Raw genomic sequence first — 8,917 nt, 5'->3', positions numbered from 1 at the left:
CTCCCTGGCGTGTTCGGGTCTGCGGCTGTGCCGCTCCCTCCTCTTCGTGCTCCCTGTCTCGGCGGTTGGTTCTTGCCCCCCTTTTTCTGTTGGGCCAGGTGCTGAGGCTCAACCAGGTGCTAGGGCTCGATGGTAGGTCTTGTGCCTCTGGTTATCGAGGCTCTCACGGGACATGGGTTTGTGTCCCGCACTCGCTGTCTTGGGGCCATTAGTTGGCATTTCTTTCTAACTCTTCTTTATTTGGTACGATTCAGAGGAGATTGGCATGGTCCCTGCGCAAGGTTGACACGCAACGTTCGTGAGGCGTTCCATTTGGTTCTCGCTGGCCATGGGTTCGTGTCACGCGCATGCTGTCTTTGTGTCCTGTGTTGGCACACTGTCGTTCTCTTATGATGTTGTCTGACTTGGTTGGGGCCTTCCTCGTATGGTGTTTTGGGTGCTCGCTTCGGCGGCTGGTGTACTCCGCCTGGTGCGTTTCGGTGCTTTTCGCATGTCTCCTACACTCGGTTTCCACGCGTTTTCGTGTGCCGTTCCTTGCAGTCTTGTTGCCTGGCTGTTTTTTCTCCTTCCGGTTGGTCTCGGTGCCTCTGGTCCTTCCTTGGTCCGGTTTGCCCGGCCTCTTCCCGCTTCTGTCCTGGTACGGCTGGGAGGTTTTGGTGCTGCTTTGGACTACTGCGTCTCCTACAGGGGCCTGGGTTCGGTTTCTTGGTCGCGGGTGCTGATCCTGTTGAGTCCCCTTTGCCGCTCCTCCGTTTGTGGTTGTTGCATTGTAGGCCGCTGCTCTCCGTTTCCCATATTGGTTGTCGTGAGCTTTTTTGTTCTGGGCTGGGTCTGTGGTTTTCACTCTGGGTGTTTTCCAGTCTGGCTTCTGTTTGCCGTTCCTTGGTGGCTCTGGGGTTTTCCCCTGCCTTGCTGACCCTGCCTTGTGCTCCCGGGTGTTTGCTGGGTTCGCCCCTGTTTGTGGCTGCCTGTGTGGCGGTGTTATTCTGGGTCCCTTTGGTGCTGTTTGCTCCCTTTGGGTCTCCGGTGTTCGCTCTTCGGCCTTCTCCTCCTTTTTCTGCCGGAATTTCTGGATCACCCTGTCCTTCTGACCTTCTCGCCTTTGGTGGGTGCTCGTTTGAGCGACTCGCGTGGTCCCTGTGTGGGGCGGGCTCGGTCCGTGGTGCGGCTTTTCCCTGCCTTCTATGCATGGGTGGTCTTGTGGGTTCTCCGCTTTCTGCGGTGGCCTGGTTGAGTCCCCTTGGTGGCCAGGTCTCTTCGGTGTCATTCTGTCACCTTCCTGGGTCTGTTTGTTCCCTTATTCCTGCCTGGGTTCTCTCCTTGGGGTCGCGGTCCCTTCCGGGGGGGTCCTTTGTGTGACTGGGGTTTCTTTACCCTTCTGTTCTCTTCTGCACCCCTTTTCCATTCTTGCTACTCGCAAGTGGTGTTCTCCATTGCGGGGTTGCTGTGTTTGTCACTCGGCTTCTCCCTTTCTGCTGTGCCTTTTTTTTGATGGGTCGCTGTGGTGGGATTGCCCTCTGTTCGTTCGGTTTCCCTTTTTTAAGGGGGGTTTTTTGTTGCCCTCTTTCGGGATGTCCGTTGGCCGGTTTTGGCCGGCTTGTTCACTGGGCTCTGTTTTCTGTGGCCTTTGGCTCCGTGCGGTCTGGTCCGGAGCTTTTCTCTGTCCCATTTGGGCCTTTGCTTTCAGCATGGGTCCTGCCGGCTCTTCGTGTCTCTGGGGTCCGGGTTTTTGTCCTTCCCGGTGTCTTCGGTCCCGGGCTGGTTCTTCCTGCTCGTGGTTGCCTCTCCCCTGGGTGGTCCTTCCGCTCGTTCTGGCCTGTTGGGTTTGGCCCTCGTTCGTGGGCATTCCCTTATGGTCTGTTGGTTTCTTGTGAGTTCCATGAAGCCGTTGGGCTTTGGTATGTGCTCACTGTGTTAGTCATGTGGCGAGGAAGACTAACGAGGAGGTAATGCCCCGATTACTTACCGGTAATCTTCATTACTCCGAGTATAGTCTTCCTCGCCACATGAGTTCCCATCCCTCCCTCCCTGTCTGGCTATCGGCTTCATGTGGTGCTTGGTAGTTTCAGGCTGATGGGTTGGGCCGGCCCGCCTCTTATAGGGGTCATGGGTGTAATGGGTCGGCCATATTGGGAAGGGATGGGAGGCATGGGATGCTGACTTTTTTGCTTTGGAGGGTTCTGTTGTGGAGCTGAAGCTCACTGTGTTAGTCATGTGGCGAGGAAGACTATACTCGGAGTAATGAAGATTACCGGTAAGTAATCGGGGCATTACTAGATGTTTACTTGTCAGGTATCACCTCGTCAGTTGATGCAGTATCTCATCCATCAGAAAATGACACTGTTTCTGATAGCTGATGATGCTCAGGAATGATCTTTTGGCATGGTTACCTTATTGCTTTTTGTAGGATGCTTGCACCTATTAGTAGCATTTTACAGTGACTGCGATGTAACATGTATTTTGCATCCACCGCCCCATCCTTTACAGTGATTGCTCTAAGTCACACATAGTGTAGTTAATAGCCACTGCAAAGAAAATGTTCACAAGTTGCTTTACACAAACTGTTATTTTTAGCTTTTGCCTACACAGAGCTTGCAAAATCTCTTGTGGCTGCATCAACAAGAAAACAAGCATTGGCATAGCCAATAGGTCTCACCTTTGGGACCTTATAAGTGTTTAGTTATCCAGCACAATATCCTTGGTGCAACAACATCAAGTGTTGCATGGCTAAACACTTATAAGGCGAGACCTATTGGCTATGCCAATGCTTGTTATTGCATGAAACCAAATAAAGTTTATTTGATTGATTGATTGGTGGCAATGACCTAGGCATACTTACTGGGGTAGGACTGGAAATCCTAATGAAGGATATCTTTACGGAATTAATGCTACTTTTCCCTCATACTCCCTTGGTATTCTCTGGCATATGCCAAAGGCAGAAATGGAAGTGGTCAAACGAGTTCTGTCCACAGATAGACAAATCCAGTAAACTTGTCAATAAAACTGTTTCTGCATTCCTCAGATACCATTACATGGGTGATATCTACAACAACAACTTGAACTTTAACATGGAGGGTATATATAGAAATGATGGAGTTCACTTCACAGAGAAAGGCAACAGGGTGTGTCTCAAGAACTTAAAGCACTGCAACCTGTTTTATGTGTAGTCATCATCTACGCACAATAAATACAAAGGCTCTTCTCAGAGCCAAAACCAAAACACAATAAGGAGCTATAGGGGCAGAGAACAGGTCGTCCCCCACTCTAAAGACTTGTATACAATAAATGACCTATTCACACAGTGAAAACACAACTCATACACCTATTACAGTTGTCATATATTTTGACAATCTATTAAGCAAGTGGTTACACCATCTATACTGCTATAGGTATGAATCACCAATAAAGGAAAGAGAAAGAAAGATTTTGTACGAATTAAAAACTATCTCTGTAACCAATAGCCTGTGTCTCTAACACCCTAATGTGGTGAAAAAATGTGAGAATGGAGTGATGGTGCCTCACGGTATCAACACCAGGGAGGATAGAGCAGGAAGGTACTCGCCTGCTACCTCAAGATCTCATCATCAGCTACCACCACTCCAACGAAAGAAGTGTGCAAAAGAATATAGGTGGGTTGAGACCCAAAAGACAAGGTGCTAGGGTGTATGATAAGGAATAGCTGTGCAATAATTTGTGCATCAAATGCACCCCCACAGTAGGGACCTGGGGATCAAGAAATCGCTCCCCGTGTCACTATATACAAACTTGAGCTAGATCACACTGGCTTTCGATTTTTATTCTGTGCTGTGTGTCTGCTCATATTAAAATGCCGACATGTTTCATTGCCTTAGGATAAACTCACGGCAATTTCTTCAGGGCGTGGGGTATTATCGCTCCACCCTGCACGATAACACCCACTCACACATCCACTCAGAGACTCATGCACCTTCTCATAGACCCATTCAGAGCCTCACACACCCACTTGCTGAATAGATAGAATTTCTAGATCTCATGATTACAGCACAAGATGGTACTCTACATACAAGTCTTTTTCGGAAAACTACTGCAGGCAACACTCTTCTTCATGCTCTCAGCAGTCACCCAGATAACCTAAAATGGAGTATTCCATGTGGTGAACTGCTGAGAGCGAGAAGAAATTGCAGTACTGATTCTGCATTTATTATTGAACAAAACATCATGATTGAAAGATTCCTTAACAGAGGTTACCCTATGTGGGTGCTTAACAAAGCACTAAACAAAATCAGTAAAGTTGATAGGTTATCCACACTAGAGACAAGAGAAGAAAATGTAGTAGATGGGGAAAACCCTACATGTCAAGAGACTAGAGTCATCATGACCTTTAATGACAGCTCCCAACAGGTACAAAAAATTCTAGCTGACAAATGGGATAGTTTGACAAGTGATCCCATCAGTGGACAAAATATGAAAAAAAGACCCAGTATTACATACAGAAAAAGTCGAAGCCTTAGAGACATACCTGTACATAATGATATCACACAGATACCATCCAGAGGAGAACATAATCTCAAAGGTTTCTTTCCCTGTGGACATTGCAGGGCATGCCATAATAGTCATATGGTACAAGAGTGCAATATGCCCGGAAAAGAAAGACCTAGACGTATCAATCAATTCCTCACATGCAGTACTCCATTCATTATATATGTCCTAGAATGCCCAGGTAACCTTAGATATGTGGGAAGTACTACATTTATGGCAAAAAAACGGATACAAGAACATCTACGTGCCATAAATAAAAAAGATGTCCATTACCCTATAGCGCGACATTTCCAAGAATTCCACCTTTCTAACAGCTCCTTACTTAGCTATTTCATTATAGAACAAGTACACAATAATTCTAGAGGAGGAAATAGAGTTCTTAAATTGCGCAAACAGGAATCCAAATGGATATTAGAGCTCGAAACAAAATATCCAGGGGGTCACAATTTGGACGAGGAACTGAGCACCCATTTGCATGAAGATTGAGATTATATCTATGTTATAAATAATAGTCCTCTCCATATTCTGTATCATCCATAATTGAAGCTAATTTTAATAATTTTTTCTATTAATATGAATTTGTGTTGTATAATAGAAATCTAGGTGAATTTTAATAATTTCTAAAATATATTTTCTTCTTTTTTATCATAGGAAGGAAGGAAGGGACCCCCGGTATCCAGGGATGGCTATTTCTGATATGGGTTGCCTACCCTTTTCTTCCTTACTTTGGGTCTACACTTTATTAAGATAAGACTTTTTTGTCTTTGACACCTTTTTAAATTTTTTCCACTATTTGTTGTATAGAAACCTTGTCAAATATGGGCTCTATGGATTTTATACAATTGTGGTCGTTAACACTTGATTATTAAGAACTTAGATATGTATGTATGTTATTCAACGTAGTAGGTATCACAACCATTTTTGGCTTTGAAAAAATCTTTTTATGATGTGACACTTAGTAACAGTTTGGTTAACAATGGTATCGATATTAATATGGCTAACCATTTTGGTATATAAATTTCACGAATGCTTTGTTTTTTAGTATTACCACTATTAGGTATATACACTTGCATTACGAAACTATAATTTCAAGTATTTTGTGTTGATATACTGTCATTTTTACTTAAGTTCTAATTACCACTATTAGGTACATACATCAGTAACATGACGTTATCAACCCATAATTGTAAGCGTATTGTGTGGATATACCATGTTATCGATATCGCGGTAACTCTTGGGTATATAGAACTATACTGCAATAATTTATGTCACTTGAAAAAATATAATCTTTATAGCAGTTCTTTAAACTCACAATGCATACATATCGTTCATTGTGATCACTGAATGAATTGTGCATTAAGATCATTTTTATAGTTCCAATATGGCCCCCATATTTGACAGTATTAGACTACTACACTGCTGACATTAGTCCTTCTTTTATGTCAATACTTGGGCTACTAAAGGTTTCTGAATTTTATTGTACATTGTGTGAGCAAGACAGCCACGCTGTCGAAACGCGTAACCGAATAAACTGCACTTGGCTATATCTCCTGAGAGTGCGTTTTATCTGTTTTCAGTTGGGAGTGAATATATATATATATATATATATATATATATATATATATATATATATATTCACTGAAAAAACCATAGGTTTCAGGGGCGTTATAGTTAGTTGGACATTTCACTCGTACAAAACCACAGAAATTCCCCCATTATAGTTAGTTCAGCTAACTATAACTCGCACGCCCGCAATGCACTGCTGATGACGTCACATATTACATCACTCATGACATGGTCAGTGACATTACTGATGACATCTCAAATGACATCACTGATGACATCACTGATGACATCGTCCTTGTGATAGAGTGGCAGATCTCCTCTTACCCAAATATAACCTTTGATACACACACTCAAAAATACAAACTAACATTTTCAAAACAATGGACATACCAATACCAATTATAACACACCTATTCAGAAATTCCAAGATCTACACACACATCCACTCATTCACCAGCAGTCCCTATACAGTCACTCATACATGTATTCACTCATCATATGTACTCATACACCTATACTTCCTGTTACACACCGCCACTCATCCATAGAGTTACTCACACACATAGTCACACATGCAAACAAAGTATCAAACATCCATTTACTTGCATATACAGTTATATACATACTACCACACTTACTTCTACAGAAACTTACACATACTTACTCTTTTAAACAATCACTTATAGAAACACCTGCTTATTTGTACAGGAACTCTTCCAATCTCTCACTCTCACATTTACTCACTTATATACACCAATACTCACATATACTAGTTTAAAACATATGTAGTTACTCATAAAGACACCATTGAGACAGTCATTCAGTCACTAAAACACCCGTACACACACTCATCCACCTATACAGTCCTGCACACATGCTGTCTTCAACACATACAAACAGTGAGTCACTAATTCATGCATCTATGCACTATGTAATACCCCACACCGAACCATGCAGACACTCAGACACTCATACTGATACTCAAAAAAACAACTAATAACCAATATAGACACTCATGTAGCTACTCACAACCCATGCAGCCACTTATACACAAAGTGAGAGACTGATTCAGATATTTGCATATTTAAACATTACTCACTAACCCATGTATTCACTAAGACACACTTAATCAGTCAGTTATACAATCAATTTAACAAAAAGAAAATCATCCATTTAGACACTTATATACCCATTTATTCTTCCATCGACCTTGAGATATACATATATAAAAAATATTTCATTTTCAGAAAAACACACATTCACTGGATGATGTCATCAGTGATATCATTTGAGATGTCATCAGTGATGTCATGAGTGATGTCACTGACAATGTCATGAGTGATGTAATATGTGACGTCATCAGCAGTGCATTGCGGGCGTGTGAGTTATAGTTAGCTGAACTAACTATAACGGGGGAATTTCTATGGTTTTGTTCAAGTGAAATATCCAACTAACTTTAACGCCCCTGAAACCTATGATTTTTTCAGTGAATTTCCAAGGATTTTTAAATGCTCATTTCTAACTATAACGTGCCTGAAACCTATGGTTTTTTCAGTGAATATATATATATTTATTATACTATGTATACATGTGAAAATGTCTCGGTCCGCCTGTTTGCCTTGGTGGCACAGAAAAAATGGGTGGAACTGACGTCAGAGCGCCGATGAGGTCCTCTTATAGCTCCGATGATGTCATACGGTGTCGCGAGCGGAGCCGTGCTATTATGACGTCCTCGTCGACATGGGAGAGCTAGGAAAGAATTTCCGTGGAATGCTGGTGCATGGGATATTCACCTAAGTGTTCAGGCAAGTCCTTTGGGAGCAACTCTTTATGTTGCCACTCCAGAAACCAAAACCAGTGATCCGAGGGCAGAGGCCCTGCAGATGGCACACGAGGTGGGGTGCCCAGTCTTGTGCACCGGCGGGGTAGCGAAGTGACAAGCACCACATCCCACAAAAAAGGTAACGAGGGAACTGAATAACACAGGATCTTCTCTTTGTATCTGGCAGGAACAGTAAAGTTAAAATGCCCTAGTACCAAAATGTAGAATTAGTGCTATAACGGTCTTCAAGAGGACCTGTGATGCTGCTTCTGCCTCCTGTACCCTGAAGGCGGCACATGGGTCACGCGATACGGTCATACTGTGGTGGGAGGCACACTCGTTGACCTCTCATGGCACTGCTCCACACTTCAGGGAGCGCGCATTCCATTAGCTATGTTTTCTATTGACGTGTTGCGCCGGCCCCGTCCAACAACAGAACTCCTTTAGATCCAAACAGACTCTTCCACTTTCTCACCTGCAGTGAAACCAGGCCATGTGGACACTTTTACAATACAACAGCTGGGCATGCACTTTTCGGTAAAAAAACCACATTCCTTCCTCCTAATTAGTCAACTAAACGTCTCACTGAAGAACAGGGGCTAGCTTCGATCAGTAAACAGCCGTTACAATGACTTTTTTACTTCGTGATACCATTACAAGGCATGCATTACCACGCATGCGCTGTACATCGCAAAGTCATTACTACACATTTTAGAATAGATGGTCATTTACCACGCATGCCTTTACAACAAATTTTGTTGTTAAGGTATGTATGGTAAATGACCATGCGTTCTAAAAAAACATTGTTGTAAGGAAACAGAGGCTGTTCCGTTTTCTCACAACGACGTGCACCGCCCCTCAGAAACAACATGAAGCAGGAACCATGAGGAGAGAGGAACCACGAGGAGTGAGAGGTGAGGGGGATTGGGCATGGGGTGGGTTTTTATTTCTAGGGTTTAGGGTAGTGCAATGGTGTTTGGGTAGTGTAGGGGGTCGTGCTGGGAGTATTGT

General features: G+C 43.3%; 1 non-coding gene across 1 annotated transcript; it reads left to right on the top strand.

Annotated features, from left to right (window-relative positions):
- The first annotated feature begins 208 nt into the window (after nt 1-208).
- LOC146829317 (U6 spliceosomal RNA) lies at nt 209-318 on the top strand. Its single transcript, XR_014962374.1, has one exon. It is a non-coding gene; the product is annotated as a U6 spliceosomal RNA (small nuclear RNA).
- Nucleotides 319-8,917: the final 8,599 nt, after the last annotated feature.

Source organism: Triturus cristatus, chromosome 5_2 (genome assembly GCF_964204655.1).
Source record: "Triturus cristatus chromosome 5_2, aTriCri1.1, whole genome shotgun sequence".
Taxonomy (NCBI): domain Eukaryota; kingdom Metazoa; phylum Chordata; class Amphibia; order Caudata; family Salamandridae; genus Triturus; species Triturus cristatus.
The sequence above is the reverse complement of the archived record's forward strand: the minus strand, read 5'-3'. Positions and strand labels throughout refer to the sequence as shown.